Source organism: Cheilinus undulatus, linkage group 17 (assembly GCF_018320785.1).
Source record: "Cheilinus undulatus linkage group 17, ASM1832078v1, whole genome shotgun sequence".
Lineage (NCBI taxonomy): Eukaryota > Metazoa > Chordata > Actinopteri > Labriformes > Labridae > Cheilinus > Cheilinus undulatus.
Window position 1 is genome coordinate 23,871,940 of NC_054881.1, and position 19,209 is coordinate 23,891,148.

At 39.5% G+C, this 19,209-nt stretch overlaps 1 protein-coding gene across 2 annotated transcripts in view; it reads left to right on the forward strand.

Moving 5' to 3' along the window:
* Window positions 1-431: 431 nt before the first annotated feature.
* rimbp2a (RIMS binding protein 2a) overlaps window positions 432-19,209 on the forward strand; it is a 106,894-nt gene continuing 88,116 nt past the window's right edge. Inside the window, exon 1 of one of the 2 annotated variants that reach the window (XM_041810124.1) lies at window positions 432-465. The gene's annotated coding sequence lies outside the window, so the exon portion shown is untranslated. Of the gene's footprint in view, window positions 466-7,380; window positions 7,410-19,209 lie in introns of those variants that run through there. The other variant, XM_041810125.1, reaches the window with a different exon arrangement.

Sequence of the window (19,209 nt, forward strand, 5' to 3'; positions counted from 1 at the left end):
GTTGTGCATTTTTTAGAATACTGCTCTAACAATTAGTCATGTAAACACGTACATTAAGGGGATTTGACTTGGTATGATTCACAAAATTAACACATTTTTCAAAGTTTAACATTTGAACTTTCTGCCTATCAAACAACAAAAACGAAATTCACTTCCACCTCTGAAAAGTACAAAAATATTATACGATTTTCTGCAGAATCACAGTTTTCTTTGAATGTCAAGTGAGTGTGGTGCATTATGGAGTAAATGCATGATGCACTTATTCAACTGCATGCTTTGCTTTTGTTTTCACGTGTTTGATCTGTTGTTTCTTTTCTGCAGGTGATAATGCGGGATCAGACATCCACTGCTCATGTAGAGGAGCTGCTGAGGCAGTCTCAGATGGAGTTACAGTGGATCCAGAGACAGCTGGCTATGATTGCTGCCAGAAACATTCACCATCATCACTTGCACACAAAGGCCAAGGTACAGTGGTGCTCTGACTTTATCTACAGCTGTGGCTGATATCATAACCATAAAACAATGTATCTTGATGAATGTCATTTTTACCATCCAGGATAAAACAGTGATCCCATAACAAAACAGTTTGTCTGTTCACAGTAGGGCTGAATGATATTGGATAAAACTGACAATACAATCTTTTCTTCTATCTGCAATAAATATTGCAATTTTTAAACTGAAAAAGGAAAACCATACTAGAAAATTGTTTTTTTATCTTTTTGTGAACATCTATTGAAATTAACTTAAAACAATTAGATTTTTTTTAAATTGGGTCATTTTAAGTCATTTACCGACCCTCTTCCCTCCCTCCATCACACACCCCTGCCCTTGAAAGCAGCTATGACTAGGTGTCACCCATATAGGGCTGATGCTGAGTAAAAGTAGTTAATGAGACCGATAACGGATATTTGAAATAAATCTGAACTTATTATGACAAAATGTCCTAAATGTGACAGAGGTAAAACTGCATGATCAAAATAATGAAAGAAAATTTGCAATTTAATACTAGCTCTGTTGATATATGCTCATTGTATCAGTGGCACCCAGGCCTCTGTGTTAACTGGCTGGTACGGTGACATCTAGCCAGTAAGATACTGCTGTGGGTGGGACATTAGGTGAAACCAGGGTGAGTGAAAACAGACAGAGTGGAAGACACAACGAGCAGTGGAACCAAAGTACTGTACTTTTTCATTATTTGATTTTATTGAGGACCTGTAGAAGTAGGAGAAAAGGTGGAGAGACAATGGTGCACCTTTTTCAAATTTACTATAGAAGCCCGAGTATAATGGCTGTGCTTTCACACCATTTAATGTAATCAGTGAAGCTCAAGATTGCACAAAAGTGTTGCAAAGAAAAGCTTTTTGGATTTATCAGAGAGTTTTCTAAAAATTAGGAGAGTTTCTTGCAAACACAGGTATTGTAGAACAGCAGAAAAAGACAAGTTCTTGTGTGTTTATCACATGGTATATCATCACAACACTGAACATGGTAATTGCATATCTCAGAATTTTTTTATATTGTGCAGGTCTAGGATGAAGCACTACATTGATTGCCTTTAAAACAGTTAACCTCTTCTCATTCTAATATGGTCAATCACTCATCATTATGTTGAATTTTGCTGAAAGAGTATCAGTTACAGTTTTAGAGCTCAAACTTAATGTCCATAAATTACTCTTTTATTTTGCATTCAAAACTCGCAACTAATTTGACTGTTATGGAGCTGGGAATGCATATTTTTTGTTTTATTAGTTCCAGGAGGAAGGCAGGCAGAATTTGTTAAATCATTTAGGAATTTTCTAAGTGATTCTTTCACAGAAGTACTGTGTCTCTCCCAGTACCTGGGGTTTCTGCATTGCAATTGACCTGTGTGGGATTGTTTTTGGGATTAACAATAAGGTGACTTCTTTGACAGAAAATTTGCTGCACTAACCCAGAAGAAGTCCAGAGTCTATCCTTGTAATAACACCTGAGAAAGCCAGAGAGAGTGCTGCAATCCATGCAAAGTCTCCAAGGCCAGCCCTGTGATTGGGTTTGGCTGGTCGTGGAGATGAACTCAGGCAACATTGCAACTGTTAAATTGTCTGCAGCATCTTAGGGTGTTTATCACCAGACACCCTCAGCCGATCTAATCCCCAGTTGTTAATATTATGGTGTCTGCTTCTGAGAGAAGCACTTTTTGTTTGATGAATTAGAATTGCAGAAGTATAATCAGCATTATGAATAAAATAAACTTAAATGCAGCACCCTTGACTGCTGGGCTTCAAACAACTCTGTCAGCTTGTCTGCTGCTACTACTGCAGGTCAGTCATCCTAACCTACTTGAAACAGCTGTAGTTAGATCCACCAAACTTTGTTTGTCTTATTGGAAAAAAAATTGCTGTCCAGGATTGGAATCTATGTTTAAACTCAAGATAAAAGCTAGTTGGCTACTGCATTACAATATAATGTGTTGAAGGTACAGTCTGTAAAATGACGATTAGATTAAGGTAAATTCAACATCGTTAGATGTTCTCTGATGTAATCTTAAGAAAAATAAGTTTAGTTTTTGGTTGGACACTTGAAAAAATTCCATTGTCTTCAAATGAGTTATGTTCTGAGACCTTTTGCCTATTATTGATGGCACTGATTCACCATTTTAGACATTTTAGCCCACCTTTCTGAGATGTCATTAAAATATAAAGCTAAATAGACTTACCACCCACTAAACTAGCTGCTTTATCAAAAACAAAATATGATAGCAGTATCAGCCAATCTCTGTCATAGATGCTCTATATTGTCAGCAAAAAGACATGATTGGCCCATCCCTAATATAACAGAGTATTCAAATTTATATGAAATCAAATATGTCTACACAAATATCTAAACATGTCGGCACAAAAATGTTTGACATACAAAGCAAACTTTAGGCCAACCACTGAAGAGTTAATCACAATATCACCTACATATCACTTCACACAATTCATCTCTCCAGGTGCCTTAATCATATCGGCTAAGTCTGTTATCTCCAAATATGAAAGGGTTTTGTTAAGTTTGACTTTACTTAAATGTTTTGATTGTGTGGATGGGGTTAGTGCTGTTGTCTCACAGCAAGTGGGTTCCTGGTGTAAATCCTCATTGGACAGGGTCTTTCGGTGTGCATGTTGCATGTTCTACCAGTGCATGCATGGTTTCTCTCTGGATACTTACGTTTCCTCCCACAATTCAACGTTTTGCAAAGATGCATCTGTTAACATCTGTATCTTTTGAAAAACAGTGGCCATCAGGAAATAATTAGAATAAGTTGTGTTTTATTAATTTAATCCTGCCGTGTAGCACACCTAACAGCTGATTAAGAGATTTGTTATCGGGCAGATGACTTGACCTGTTGGACACATTATGACCTGTTTACATAGTCAAACACGAGGGAAAACGTGTATTGTTTAAGTATTAAACTGAAAGAAGTTATGAAAAAAACATAGGCATCACTATAGACTAGTGCTACACAATTTGGTCAGGTAAAGTGCAAATGCTGTTATACTGGAACACATTGTGAGTTTCAACTATATAATACATATACACTCACCAGCCACTTTATTGGGTACACCTTGCTAGTACCAGGTTGGACCCTCTTTTGTCTTCAGAACTGCCTTAATTCCTCATGGCATAGTTTCAACAAGGTGTTGGAAACATTCCTCAGAGATTTTGGTCCATATTTGCTTGATAGCATCATGCACTAGATGAATATTTGTTGGCTGCACATCCATGATGCAAATCTCCTGTTCCATCAGGAGATGATTTAAACTTTGTGACATGGTGCATTATCCTGCTGGAAGTAGCCATCAGAAGATGGGTATACTGTGTATATAAAGGGATGAACATGATTAGTAATAATACTCATGTAGGAGGTGGCATTTAAACAATGCTTAGTTAGTACAAAGGGGCCCAAAGTGCGCCAAAAAAATATCCCCCACACCATTACACCGCCACCAGCCTGAACTGTTGATTCAAGGCAGGATGGATAAAGCTTTCATGTTGTTTACACCAAATTCTGACTCTACTGTCTGAATGTTGCAGCTGAAATCAAGACTCATCAGACCAGGCAACGTTTTTCCAGTCTGGTGAGCCTGTGCAAATAGTAACCTCAGTTTCCTGTTTTTAGCTGACAGGGGTGGCACCCGGCGTGGTTTTCTGCTTCTGTAGCCCATCTGCTTCTAGGTTCGATGTGTAGTGTGTTCAGAGATGTTCTTCTGCATACGTTGGTTGAAATTAGTTATTTGAGTTACTGTTGCCTTTCTATCCTCTCGAACCTGTCTGCCCATTCTCCTCTCACCTCTGACATCAACAAGGCATTTTCGTCCAACTGCCACTCACTGGATATTTTCTCTTATTTGGACTGTTCTCTATAAACCCTAGAGATGGTTGGGTGTGAAAATCCTGGTAGATCAGCAGTTTCTGAAATACTCAGACCAGCCTGTCTGGTACCAACAACCATGCCGTGTTCAAAGTCACTTGAATCCCCCTTCTTCCCCATTCTGATGCTCAGTTTGAACCTCAACAAGTCATCTTGACCACGTCTACATATCTAAATGCATTGAGTTGCTGTGATGTGATTGGCTGGTTAGCCATTTGTGTTAAAGGCAATTGAACAGGTATAAATAATAAAGTGGCTGGTGAGTGTTTATCGAAATGTTAAACATAAATGGTGTCATGAGTGTGCTTTCGTGGTTATCAAGAAAAATGCGGAGAATAACTTTTGTTTTGACTCAAAATATACAAACCAATAATTATTTAGTACTGCTTTCAAAATAAATTAACATGTCCAAAACATTAAAGTTTTCCTCCTGTCCAAAGACATGCTTGTTAGATTAACTGGTGGGTCTGACTGTTGGTGTGAATGTGAGCATGGCTGGTTTGTTTGTTTCTGTATGTCAGCCCTGTGATTGACTTGTGTCTAGTCTAGTGTGTGCCCTGCCTCACGTTGAGTGACAGCTGGGATCAGCTCCAACTCCCTGCAACCCCAAACAGGCTAAGTGGTGTAGATAATGGATGTATGGATTGTGTGGATATAAATACAACACAAATAGTTTCCCTGAGAAGTATTTGCATGGATAACATGTCCTGGATACCTTGTTTTTTACTTTAAAGCTTTTCAGGAGTTTGTCCATGTGATTTAGATGTTGTATGAGGCTTGTGTTAAATTGAGCTTTGGTCGGACTTCCTCTAAATTCTATATTGTCATGTCCTCATGTAATTTTTATAGTTCTCATATTATTTGTGGTGTTGTCCAAATTTAAATCACATATCAAGACTTCCTGGAGAAAAAATATCCTCAATTTCGAACATGAGAGTAAGAAAAAGGCAGATTCCCCTTGTACATTTTGACTTTGTGCCTCAAACTAGTCATGTTTCAAACCAATGGATTTTTCATGTTAAGCTTTTTAACGTTGCCCAAGTACAAATCCAAGCTTTTTAAAAATCTTTTACAGCTTAACCCAGCAAATGTAAACCTGTCTGCTATCTGTGTTTTTTTATTTTTAATAGTGACAGAACATTACCTTAGTCAGACTAACTGTTGGCCCCTTAGAAGGGTCTCCTTTTAAAGGAATGAAATATTGTTATATGCTCTGTATACCTATCTTTTATTCATGTGAAAAGTTTTGGAAGCTACAGTCTCCACTCTGGGACTCGGTCACGAGACTTATTTTTGCTATCTGTGCCAAAAGTCTGTCTTAAATGGGTTAAAGGAGTTTCACATGCTGTTCCTGCAGACTGGTACCTGCTACAGAAGACTCTGTCTTGGGGAGCCAGTCTCTTTAAATCTTTGTAAATGTTGATTAAAGGAGATGGAGGATGATGCGTTGGGTTGTAGGTGTTTTGGCCAGTGACTCTGAGCTCTGTGACTCAGGATAGGATGATCTTTACGTTTAAACTGTATTTCATATATGTAACTATAAATTGTGCTGCTGCCTGTCTTGGCCAGGACACTCTTGCAAATAATATTCTTAAACTTTGTGAGGTTTGCCTGGTTAAATAAATTCAGATAATAATGATAATGATAATACTAATAATCAGACCTGACCATTAATCAAAGTGGTCTTCATTGGAATGAAAACACAAAACTTTGATCAATTTATATGAAGACAGAGAACATTTTACATTTATGCATGTTGTATTATTTTTCCCAGATATTGAGAAAATGCATAATCATTTTTACTTTCTATGACAAAATCATCTAGCTTCTTAGTTGTTTAAGTTAGTTTCCTTTAAGTTTTCAACCGGTACCACATGTTAGGATTTTCTTGCTTTCTTTTAATTGCTTCCAGTTATGGCCAGAAGAGGACAGCACACTTCTGCAAACACATTTCAGTGAAAAAAATCCACATATCTGAGGAGGAGACCTGGCTATAATGCTGTCTTATGGAAGCGGCTTGTTTAAATAGTTAAATGACACATTGCCTTCAGGTATTTGCATATTTCTGCCTCATCCAGTTTGCATCTGTTCCTGATCCCTGGTCTCACAGGGCTTCATGTCATGACTGAAAACAAACTCAGTGCAGGAGCGATGGGTCTCCGGTAGAGACGGGAATAGACAGCGAGCAAGTGTTGCTAGGCAACAGAGTGGAACAGAGCGTATGTTCTGTTTTCTCTTTTCACTCACGCACACTCTGTGTCTCTTTCTTTCTGTCCTCGTCTCCGTCCTGTGCCTCAGTCTCAGTGTTAAAACAGAGACCACCTAATGACAGAAATCATCAGCCTCCTGCTGCTGATGTAACGTCACGAAAACTGACACACCACGATTTAAATTGAGTCCTGTGATGAGGGATTTAGAAAGGGTAATGAGAGCAAAAGCATGTGATGTTTGAGATCTGTCCAGCATTAGAGTGTAGTTCTGCTCTGCTTTAGATACAGAAGTCAGAACGCCATTCTCTGATGTAATAATTAAAGCATCGCCACTGCTCAGCAGATTTACACAGCCTGTTTAAATGAAAGATACCACGCATGTCTGTTTTTGGCATGTGTGACATTATTAGTCGCTTGAACTGGGCGTGCACAAATCTACGTATGAGTGAGACAGAGAGTAAGGGGGGGTGGGGGGTTGAATGCATAACTGAAAGAGGGAGCAGATAGGAAGCTTAAACAGATTTAGGGGTGGTACTGAGGGAATGTGTGTTTGGGAGTGTATGTGTGACAATGCCTAGCCATTTTAGCTGTTTTTGCTTTCACTAATAGGGTGAGACATCCAGCCTGTTACATTGGCTTCAGACTAGCAAGCTGTTAGAGCTTCAGACTGGAGACACACATGGACACTTGAACACCGACAGCACACGTGCATGCACACGGATGTGTCAGTTCAGCCTTCACTGCCAACGTGTGATGTGACGGGAAGGGAGGAGTGTCATTTTGGGACAAAGAGGGTAACTGCTTCGAAGGTAGGGACATTACCTTTACTTGTATAAGCAAAAGACGTCAGTCCCAGTCCTCTGTTTTGATCTCACAGTGTTGAATCCCTTTATCTAAAACAGAAAAGTGATACACAAGGAGCTGCTGTGATTCACAGAGATTTAATACATGCAGGAAAACGCCAGATCACATCCAGTCCCTTTACGAGGAGCTTTGATTAAGTGTTTACTCTCTCCAGAGTAGCTGACTCTAGATTAATAGCAGTCTGTGCAAATCCCACACAGGGGAAAGCCACTCATAACAAAACTCTCCCGGACATGTGGCTTGAAAGAATTGAAAAGCTTGGTATTCTTTTTATTTGAAAGTCTGTTATGTATTTTACACTTGCAGCTCATCGGGCAACACTAATGCAAGTATTCCACTCACACACCAGATGGCGATATGACAATCTATTTAAATCATTCCCAGTCGAAATGAGATTACCTTGGGGTATCCTGGTGGCACGGTTGGCTGAGCACACGCCACTTAACCACAATGCCCTTGGTTCACATCCAGCCCCCACATGCTGCTTTCCTGTTTCATTCTACCATATCTCTCCAACATCAGTCATCCAGCAAACAGCAAATGGCAGAAAAATCCTAGAAAACAGTTGAATAACATGAACCACTGAGCAATTTGCACTTAGGCCTGCCTCCACTGTAGTAATAAATGGCTATTGTCTTTAATTAAGTATGGCACCAAGTAATTCATACTAAAAAGCCCCTATTACATAATTATAGGCTGTAACATCTTATCATCTACCCACATTATAGGCGTTGCTTAATAAACAGTTAACCCAGCTTATTCATCAGTTTTAATGGATAATCCACTCATAGTGTACCCATCATTAGGGATGTTGCACACTGAGACAATAATGTTTTTTGTGTCTCTACTTTTAAACACTCTCAGCTGGTAAAACACAAGAGCTGTGTTTTACCAGCGCTCATTGACTTCTGGCATGAAGAAGGTGCTGCCTGTTTTTGACATAAAATGGTTTTATGCATGCATCATAATAGTGATACACTGATACCAAGCCAAAGTACTTATACTCATGAAGCTTTGTAGATACATTATCAGAAAATTTATCAGTACTTGTTAGATTTATCAGGAAACATGGTTATGTTTCCTTCATTACAGACTTCTATTATGTGCTGTGTGTCCTAGGGTTGTCCAGTTTTCTGAAACTTCCTAACTATTTGACACCAGATGTAGGGATGCAATTTTTTTGACTGAAACACAAGATACTTGTGCCCTATAAAGAGGATCAGTGCTCAGTGAAGAAATCCCTAATCCATTACTATTTGCCTCCACAAATCAATCGTACAGACCCATGGGTAGTAAGAAACCAGCACTTCTCAGGGGTTGTCAAGTGGGAACCCTCCTTCATCAGTGTTTCGTCCAGTTAGTCCCATGACACCACCAGAGGGCTGAACAATGATCTCCAGCCTCCCAGAGCCACCCCCCTCCATGCCGGCTCTCACCACCCGCCATGCCAACACGCAGACATCATCTTACCTATCTTAACACATGGCCCAAACAGCCTCAACAGCATGCCCCCTTCAACAGACCCAAGCTCCACACATGCAAGCTCCAGGTAGTGACAATGCCGATACTACCTTCCTTAACACCACTCATGATTACAGTGCAACAATTATTACCAATAACTAAGATTGAAAGAGAGAGGAAAATGAGACAGATTAGGGAGAGCGAGAGAGAGAGAGAGAGAGAGAGAGAGAAAGAGAGCAAGCTTCGCAATAAGGTGGGGGAGGCAGAGCTAAGGGCGTGGTACCCTGTCGTGGGTTTACACACACCCCTGGCCTGGCATGGCGTGCGCTCTATCCCCCCCACTCCCTCATTTTCATGAGGGAAGACAGAGTAGGGAGAGGATTAAACGAAACTAACGGATAAAGAAGTTACAGGGTTTCGTCAGCCTTCATTTTTGCCCCAGCTGGCATTACTCCTCCTCATCCAAATCCACTGACCGGCCTGAGCTGCTTCATCTGACATCTCTTTAACTGTCTTTCGCAAATTCTGTCCCTGCACTCCCAGCTCTCCAAGTAATGAAACAGCTGACCTTGCTACAAACCCTCTACATCCCACTTCTACTGGACGAGTCCTAACTTTCCATCCTCGCTGTTCAGCGTCTGCTCCTAACTCTGCATATCTCAGCTTCTTCCTTTCATAGGCTTCCTCCACAGAATCCTCCCACGGAACCGTCATCTCTATAAAATACACTACACGCTGACTGGCAGACCATAGCACTATGTCAGGCCTAAGATTGGTGCAAACTATCTCCCGTGGCACAACAAGTTTCCCTCCTAAATCTACCTGCATCTCCCAGTCCGTAGCATCCTTTAACTGGCCTAACTGGTGCCTACCTAATAACTTACCTCCTTTAACCTTCTCTCCTTCTCTGACAAACTGAACCGATGTTCCCTGATTACATCCTGCACTCACCTGTCGCCTTCTGTTTTCAATTCCTGCTGCTAGACTCTTCAAAACCCTGTCATGCCTCCATGTATATCTACCTTGTGACAGACTGATCTTATATCCTGTCAAAATGTGCCTCAAGGTTGCTGTCTCGGAGCACACAGGACATGATGGCTCCCCATCCACCCAGCACTTTAGGTTCTGGGGTGATGGTAGGACATCATAGGTAGACCCTCGCAGGAATTTGATCCACCTATCTTCCATACTCCATAGGTCTCTCCAACTCAGCTTCATCTTCTCTACACTCTCCCAGTTCATCCACTGTCCCTGCTTAGCCTGAGCCACAGCCTTAGTGCACCTTACTACTTCCTCCTGTCTACGTACCTGTTCCACTACCAGTCTCCTTCTATCTTTAGGACCTGCTTTGTTCCACTCCGGTCTACCTGAGCCAAGTCCCAGGCCTCCCCGACCTATCTGGACATTGCCTACAATCTCAGCATGCCTAAGAGCTGCCTCTGCCTCCTCTACTGTTTGTCTTGGGTTCCATTTCCTTCCACTAACTGGATTTGGAACTACACTGCTAACTATTCTATCTTTACTCCCTGCTAATAGCAGCTCTGTTCTAACCTTTGAGCACTTGAACTCTTCTGTCAAGCTAGTGATCGGGAGTTGGAGTATTCCTTTTCCATACAGTGCCACACTGCTAAGGCACCGAGGAACTCCCAACCACCTCCTTACAAATGAGTTAATTACTCTTTCCAGCTTCCCTACCTTCAATATTGGGATCTCATGAACTGACATGGGCCACATCAGTCTAGGAAACAGCCCAAACTGCAAACACCATAACTTCAACCTCCCTGGGAGCCCTGATTTATCAATCCTCCCTAATCCCTCTTCTACATCTTTTCTAAACTGCTCTACCTGTTCACTGTCATTAAGCTCTTCATTATACCATCTTCCTAAGCTTTTTACTGACTTCTCCCTGATCGACGGTATCTCTTCCTCATCTACAAAAAACTTCCTGTCAACAATCTTCTGTTTGCAACTATACTGAACAAAATCCTCCCCTCCACATTCAGGAGTGAGATGGTACGAAACTGGCTCAGATCAGAGGATTCCTTCTCCTTAGGAATCAGGATCCCCACTGCCAGGCCAGGCCACAATATTACTGGCACAGTTTTAGTATTTGCAGTTAATGGCTAAAAAGTGGCTGTAAAATCTGGTTTAAAAGTTACCCCAATGTGTAAGCTGCACTCTGTTTTTGAAATCTCCACAGTTGAAAGTTGAACCAATTGTTCTCAATTTGTAGGTTGGGACCCAAAAGTGATGCAGAGCTATTTCTAGTGCATTGTGAATGTAATGATGTATGAAAATGGACCTATAGAATATGCTGTTGTGATGTGAAATAAATTTTAGGTCTTTTTCTCAAGGTTTTAACTAATTCATCTTCCTTTCCTGGATGACAAAGCTGGGTTTTCCTTGATTATTAGATTTCTTGAGAAATTGTCAAATGTCCATGCTGTCTTAGAATAAATGGAGTAAAAACAATGTATGCTAGGGATGAACGATATTGGACTTTTACCGATATCTGATATGCCAATATTTACAAATTAATTTTAAGATGAACAAAGGAATGAACTTTATTCTTTAAAACACACTTTGAAGTATAGAGTATGAGGAAAAAAAAAAGAAAAAGACTTCAACTCTCATAGGTCTTTTGGTCCAGCCTAAATCTCCACTAACCTATAGGCATGTATGGCCAAAATTTACAGTCAGTATATGCTGATATCCACAGCCAAAATATTGGCTGTAAATATCAGATGAAATTTTTATATACTGCCTGGCCAAAATAAAAAGTTGCCACCAAAATAAAGGTCACACACTCTAATATTTCGTTGGACCGCCTTTAGCTTTGATTACAGCACGCATTCGCTGTGGCATTGTTTCGATAAGCTTCTGCAGTGTCACAAGATTTATTTCCATCCAGTGCTGCATTAATTTTAATATTGATGATGGGAGAGTCTGACCACTGCGCAAAGCCTTCTCCAGCACATCCCAAAGATTCTCAATGGGGTTAAGGTATGGACTCTGTGGTGGCCAATCCATGCGTGAAAATGATGTCTCATGCTCCCTGAACCACTCTTTCACAATTTGAGCCCGATGAATCCTGGCATTGTCATCTTGGAATATGCCCGTGCCATTAGGGAAGAAAAAAATCCATTGTTTAAGAAATGAGAAGTTACTCATTGCATCAGCTGGGGTTAAATAACTTGTTGCCAGCTGAAAGATAATCGCCCATGCAGTAATTATCCAATAGGAGGCTCATACCTATTTGCTTAGTTAAATCCAGGTGGCGACTTTTTTTTTTGGCTCGGCAGTGTATCTGCCAATACTTATATCAGAATGATAATATTGTGCATCCCTAATGTATGCACACTTCTCTTACTGTAATCATGTGCTTTTTAAAACTTATTTCTTTTGTCCCATCTCTTATGTTCCATTTATGGTCCAAACTATTATTTTTCATTATATACATTTAAATATTTTAACATTTTTGTTGAATTTGGGTCAAGACTTCTCTGAAGGAGATGGTGGTGGGTCCTTAAGCCTGGCCAGTTGAGATCCACTGGTTTAAACTGTCATCCAGCGTGAAGATTTAAATTTTGTTTGGCAAAGTCCACAATGTAAAGTTTCTGTGCAGCTGTTTTAGTGCCATCTGTTTTCATAGTTGGGAGTCTGCATATCTACCAACTATAATACGGTAGCTGAGCTCTCAGCCTGTAGTGATGAGACAGACTCGCAGCCCATAAGTTGCTCTGACCTCCTCCTCCTGTCACTTGTTGTCCTTGCTGAGGAATGTACTCAGTCAAACCAGCACCCAACACGATTTATTAACTTAATAGTATTCTTCCCATTTGATTTGAATGCATGATTATAAGCTTACGAGGGGGTAAGCAGTAAAAGTGGTGCCAACCTTGCTGGTTTGGTTTGTGTCGTTATGTATTTCAGCATGTTCTGAGCAGTTAAGCTGAAGCAGCTGCTTTCAACACACAATGAATAGGAATGAATTTTCAATCATGTTAGGTCTCGTGCAGTGATGATGGCAGCTGTATACACTTGCATTAACAATGTTGCGTGTCTCAGCACTCTGTTCTTGTGTATAAGTCACAGCCAATCTTTTAGATAAAAAAAAAATAGTGCTAAAAGTGCAGATACTCCAGATTATACGTTAATTGTCTGCTTTAGCAGATTTTTAAATTTCTGACATTTCCAGCCATTGTGAGGCTGTGTAGCAATATGTGCATACAGTAGAAGTTGTGCAGTATACAGTAGAATCAATGGACTTATCTTAGCTGAATTGTTTTTTTTTTCAGTCTTGTTCCTTAAAATCTAATGTGTGCTTTGACAACTGAAGTTTTAGGTCTGAACTACAGTTAAAAAGTAAAAAAAAAAAAAAAAAAAAAAAAAAAAAGGAGTGCACAGGAAGCTTGGTTTGACTTTTAATGTTAAAAAAATGATTTTTCATTTTATGTAGATGTAACTCAAGAGATTTCTGTTTTCATTACTGAATGTCTGTATTTGTAAAAGATTACATTTATCATTTATTGTTGAATAATGCTTTTTTATCTTGTTTTATGTGTGTTCCAAAAACTGGCTGTCATGATAACAAGTAATTTCCCATACAGAAGAGACTTGTTGCTCTTAATAATTAAAAAAGGGAGCTATTTAATAAATAGGAAGATACTGATGATTCCCAAGTCCTTGTAGTGTTAAGGTTGTGTTAAGCTGTCTTACAGAGAGCAGAGAAAGTGACATTGTCTTGCTGGTGCAAATAGCTGGAAAAGTATCAAAAACATTGCCATTGGATTTGTGCAGTTTAGACAATATAGGGGTTTGCTTTAATAATTCATATAAAACTAAATACTGGATGTTTACACAGTTATGTCACAATTTCATTTAGCTGACACTTTTGTCTCAGTAACTCACCCAAGGGTAAGAAACAAGTGTTTATAAAAACATGTTTTTTTTTTCTTTTTTCAAATTGTTCATCAGCAAAGCAGAAAAACAACAAATCATCATCATCATGAGGCTTCAGTACTATCATTTATTTCATTTTCATCAACATCCTCATCTTTTGCATCAAACAAATGTGGAATTGTTCATAAAAAGCCGAGTCTTAAAATAGAAAAAAGAGTGTGGGCCTAATGTGGTTGGGTAACGCATTCTCCCACTGAGGATTGCCAAGGAGAAGAGTCTAGTTTGGATTGTTAGTGTTCCTGGAAAGATGGGTCTTTAGCTTTTTATGAAAGGTAGAAAGAAACTCTCCAGATCAAATGGAGTTGGTTAATTCATAGGACTTGTATTTTGTTGCCTTGAGGTAGCCGTGTTTTCGCCAATGTTATCAAAGTTGAAAGTTCTGGATTGATAACCCTATCATAAGAATAGTTTAAGCCTAACTGTCATCACACAGGTACAAGTACTGGACAACAAAATGCTGTTTAGCATCCAACTAGAAGTGCAGAAAAAGTTTAAACTCCAAAGGGAAGAGGAAAATAAAGTGAAAAGTAAAAGTAAACAGTCAAAATTAAGACTATGGAATAGCAGTAACAGATATTGAAAATAAAAAATGAAGAGTCATGTACAGAATAAAATAAGTATGTATGAATCAATTATTCAATCAGTATTTGTTTGTATAGCGCCAGTTCACAAACAAAGTTATCTCAAGACACTTTATGCATGTTACGGGGTATGATAACCATGTTAAGTTGAGATTTCTGACAATATTTTCCCAGGGCTTTGTTTGTAAACAATAGCACGGCTCATGCTCAGTTTCCATAACACCCTTGTTTTCATATTCCTAAATGCTGCCTCAGTACTTTGTACCTCCTGCTTAAAACCTTGTTTTAGTTCATATATTGCTTAGCCTCTGGGGATGTATAAGAAACCAATGCTTTTTTTCCAATAATATTGAGAGAAATAACAGGAGACAGGCCATTTTTAATAAAATGCTAGGCAACACTGGATAGGAGCAACTTATGAGATATTGTAACAGATGTAGACAAGCACCTGGAAATGATTGTTTCTTGTTTGTGTGCTTGTTCCTCTGTGATGACTATGAAAAAAGAAGATAAAACTCTGATATTAAACTCATACACAAATGAAAACCCTTTGTTTGATGTAAGAGTCTCATGGTGACTGCTGCCAAGTTCTCTTTTTTTCTCAGATTTTCTAGTATGCACTCTTGTCTGATACAACCCCAATTCCAAAAAAGTTGGGGCGCTGTTTAACATCTAAATAAAACAGAATAATTATTTTCAAATCTCATAAACTCATATTGTAATCACAATAGAACATAGACAACATATCAGATGTTGAAACTGGGACATTTTACCATTTCATGAAAAAAATGTTTGCTCATTTTGAATTTGATGGAAGCAGCACATGTCAAAAAAGTAGAGACAGAATCATGCTTCCTATTGTGTGGCACCCACTCTTCTTTAACCTCAAGTCTTGACTGCAGTCAGGCCGGTTCAGCACCTGGACTCCTCTACTGCAAAGCCATGCTGTTGTGATGAATGCAGTACGTGGTTTAGCATTGGCTTGCTGAAATATGCAAGGTCTTCCCTGAAGGAGAGTTTGTCTGTATGAGACTTCAGAGAAGACAGCAGTGTTTCTAGATCATGTTCATAGATTGGCTACTTCTTTGCATGACACAGCTTCAACTTGCATTAATGGATGGTACGGTGAACTTTGTTGACAGACAATGATTTTTGCAAGTGTTCTTTAGCCAATGCAGTGATTTCCAGTGCAGTATCATGCCTGTTTTTAATACAGTGCATCTTGGGGGACCAAAGGTCAGGAGCATCAAATATTGCCCTTCGGCCTTGTACCATGTGCAAAGAGATTTCTCCAGAATCTCTAAATATTTTTATAATATTGTGTACTGTAGATGGTGGGATATTCAAAGTCTTTGAAAATTTAAATTGAGGAACATTATTCTGAAATTGTTCTACAATTTTTGTCACAGTTTCTTGCGTATTAGTGAACTTATTCTCATGTTTACTTCTGAGAGACTCTGCCTCTGTAAAATCCTCTTTTTATACCCAGTCATGTTACTGACCTGTTGTCAGTTAACCCAATTAGTTGTAAAATGCTCCTCCATCTGTTTGTCATTAGTACCACTTCCCTTTCCAGCCTTTTGTTGCACTTACCCTACTTTTTTGTGACTTGTTGCTGCATCAAACGGTAAAATGTCTCAATTTCAACATCTGATATGTTGTTTATGTACTGTTGAGAACAAAATATGGGTCTATGAGTTATTTTTTTAATTTAAATTTTACACAGCACACCAACTTTTTGGGAAATTGGTTTGTAGATGCTTTTCCTGCTTAACTTTTCCCAATTTATCTGTTTATTCAGAAAGTATTTATATATATATTGTGCATTTTCTGAGCAGTCACTGTGGCATGATGTTCTACAACAAGTAGAACATCTTATTCAAATGCCTGCGCTGCAGTGTGCTGTTTACCTATCCACTTATGCATCAAAGGCAGGTGTTTGACAGTGTGGGACAACACACCTTTGGGAGCGGATACACGGGCCACAATGTGTCACCTTTCACTGTGACCTTTTTTAATTCCTCCCCCGGCACACATTTAGCAGGAGATGTTGTCACAGTATTTCCTGTTACCCCCGAGCACACAAGTGCGTCATGATTCCCAAACTGTGACGCAACTGCTGTCAGAGCAGCTTTAGCAGCTCCCTCAGTGCGATGATGATGTCTCCCTAGTGGACGACACAAATTGGGCCCCGTCCAACAAGGGACCGGTGGCAGTCGCAGCCTCTTTTGTCTACATGATGGATGATTTAGGGACTCAACATTGCCAAGTTGAGACATCTCCTATGTAGCCATGATAAGTTCAGAGCTGCTAAGAACTTTAATTTGCTCAGTTCAATCAGCTGCAGTGATTTGTTTCATTATTTTCTTTCATGTGTACAAAAAACAAGTCTGGAAGATTGAAAATTTGTGTTTTCTGAAGCCAGTTTCATTAATATCTGGTATTCCTTTGAGTCTGTTCTGAAAGCATGTTGGCAGGTTAATAAAGTGATTACCTGGTTTTTAGTTCACTTTTTTGTATCAGTATTTCTCTGATCTAAACGACTTGTGTATCACTCCCCACATGGATGCCCATATGGCTGAATATCTCGCTCTCAATAGGCTGTTTGGATGTGTTAGTCTGTTTGAAAAACCCACATTACTGGTTGGCAGGTCCATCCGTCTCTCTGTCTGTTCTTGGAAAGTCCACTGCATTATCACCGGTGGGTCTATCAGTAGGCCTGTCTGCTTGGCAGGTCTGCTGCATTAGCAGGTGGATCTGGCCGTCTTTCTGTCTGTTTGGCACATCCATCAGACTGGCTTTAGTAGCTCTGGCTGTCTGTGTGAACGACATATTTCCCGCAACTTAGTTTTAGTGTTTGTTTAGTGGAGGATGATAACCTTGTTGCCTGTTAGGGGACCTGGCTGTTGTGTATGTGTGCAAATTCTTTTGTTCAGCTGATGAGATACCAAATCCTCTGGTTACAGGCTAATTGATATTTTACACAAAAAAAAAAAAACAATACTAAAACAGTCTGTTGGTTGATCTCTTAGGGTTTACTATGCAGAGAGGAGATCGCTAGGATGATACCCCAAATGGATGAAGGTAATTTAAATTTTTGGAGAGAGAGCGGAGATGGGTGGCATAAAAGAGAGCCGTGAACAGACTTTAGATGAATGCAGCTCATGCGGCTTTCTCTAGTGCAGCATGTTGATGTTTTCCTTTTATAGCAGTGGTAATGTTGGAGCGGTTAGGCTGGCTGAGTGTGCTTTTTTTGGAGGCAAATGGTAGACTACACTGCATTTGGGATTTCAGATTTTAGCTCTTCAGAAATGCTCCTGTGTCCTCCATTTCTATTACTCAAAGCAGCCTGGAGAGGAGCATCAAATCCAATGACTCCTCCAACAAGGAGTCATTTTTCTCTGATACAAAACAGAGCAAAAGCCACCCTTACTTCCTAAAAGGTTGTGTAGAAGGGCACAAACAGAGTTAGTCATTTATTCTAAATCAGCTTCCTTACCTCAGCAAAACAGCTGCTCAGTTCCTCTGTCATCTGCAGCAGCTCTGTAGGCCACAAAGTGATGGAAATTTGTGAAAGTACAAGACTGACAGCATAACATTTCTCCTTCAAAACAAGACAGCTGCAAACTGAAAGTGCCATAAAATTGATGTCTGGCATGAGTGAAAACTGTCTGAGGAAACTATTTACAAACTCCAGTCAAGGCTTCTAGACTGCTTCTTACAGATATGCACTCCATTTCCATGGAGGGCTCAATCCCATCAAGAAAATTTCTAAGGAAAAAACAGAGTGGCAAATCCTGCTGAGGCTAAAAACCTGTTGCAGTGGCAGCTTCATTTTCAGGCCTGGTAATCCTTTTCCTGTGGCTGACCCCACAGGATGGATCTAAAGCCTGAGTGCATCGCTGTAAGCAAGATTGACAGCAGCCCTGTGCCGTTTTCATAAATAATATTAATCAAATGCCTATTTTCTGTATATTTATTTCTTCTTTTGACGTCAGTCAATTGGATTCTTTAGCATTTTGATCCTTTTCTGAATTATCTCAACAACTATTCAAAGTATGATCTTTTCCTCATTAATTAATGATGAATCATTAAGTAATGTTTTTTCCTCAAGCAGTTCTTTGTTCAACAATCCTATCATTTTGCTTTCACTGTCTACTATGAAGTGTGTTGTTTGGTGTGAAATTCATTGCCATTAAATTTGGCACAGATGTTAATTTCTCCTAAAAGGATGAATTTTAACCACCATGTATTTACACTGGGAAGTGTTTATTAGTCCAGTGTTTTTGTTTGACGGGATGGATGATTTGGTTTACAAAAATGCTCATACTAAATAAATTGATCTGCTGTGGGTAAGCTATGCGTAAGTTTAGTCATAGCCTAGTTTGAATGTCTAACTTAAGACAGAACTTACCCTCTACAAACTTTTAAGGTGTTACACCAGCTGATAAATTTTTAGCACAGGCTTCAGTTACAACTTAAATCTTACAGTTACCTCCTCGTAGATGTAAGTCGTCCGTAGAATATGGCTGTCTTGGGGATCATTTTGGAGAAAGAGCTGAGGATTTACTAGCTGTTTTATGTGTCTGTGATTAATTACACATTAGTTTTCCATGAGTGGAGATCTTTTCAGCTGTCTGATAGTAATGTACAGTAAACTTGTTAGTGAAGATTTCACCACTTGCTGTCACTCTTATTTTACATTAGCTAAAGGCTTGGGGTGTAGGCATTTGTCTTTTGA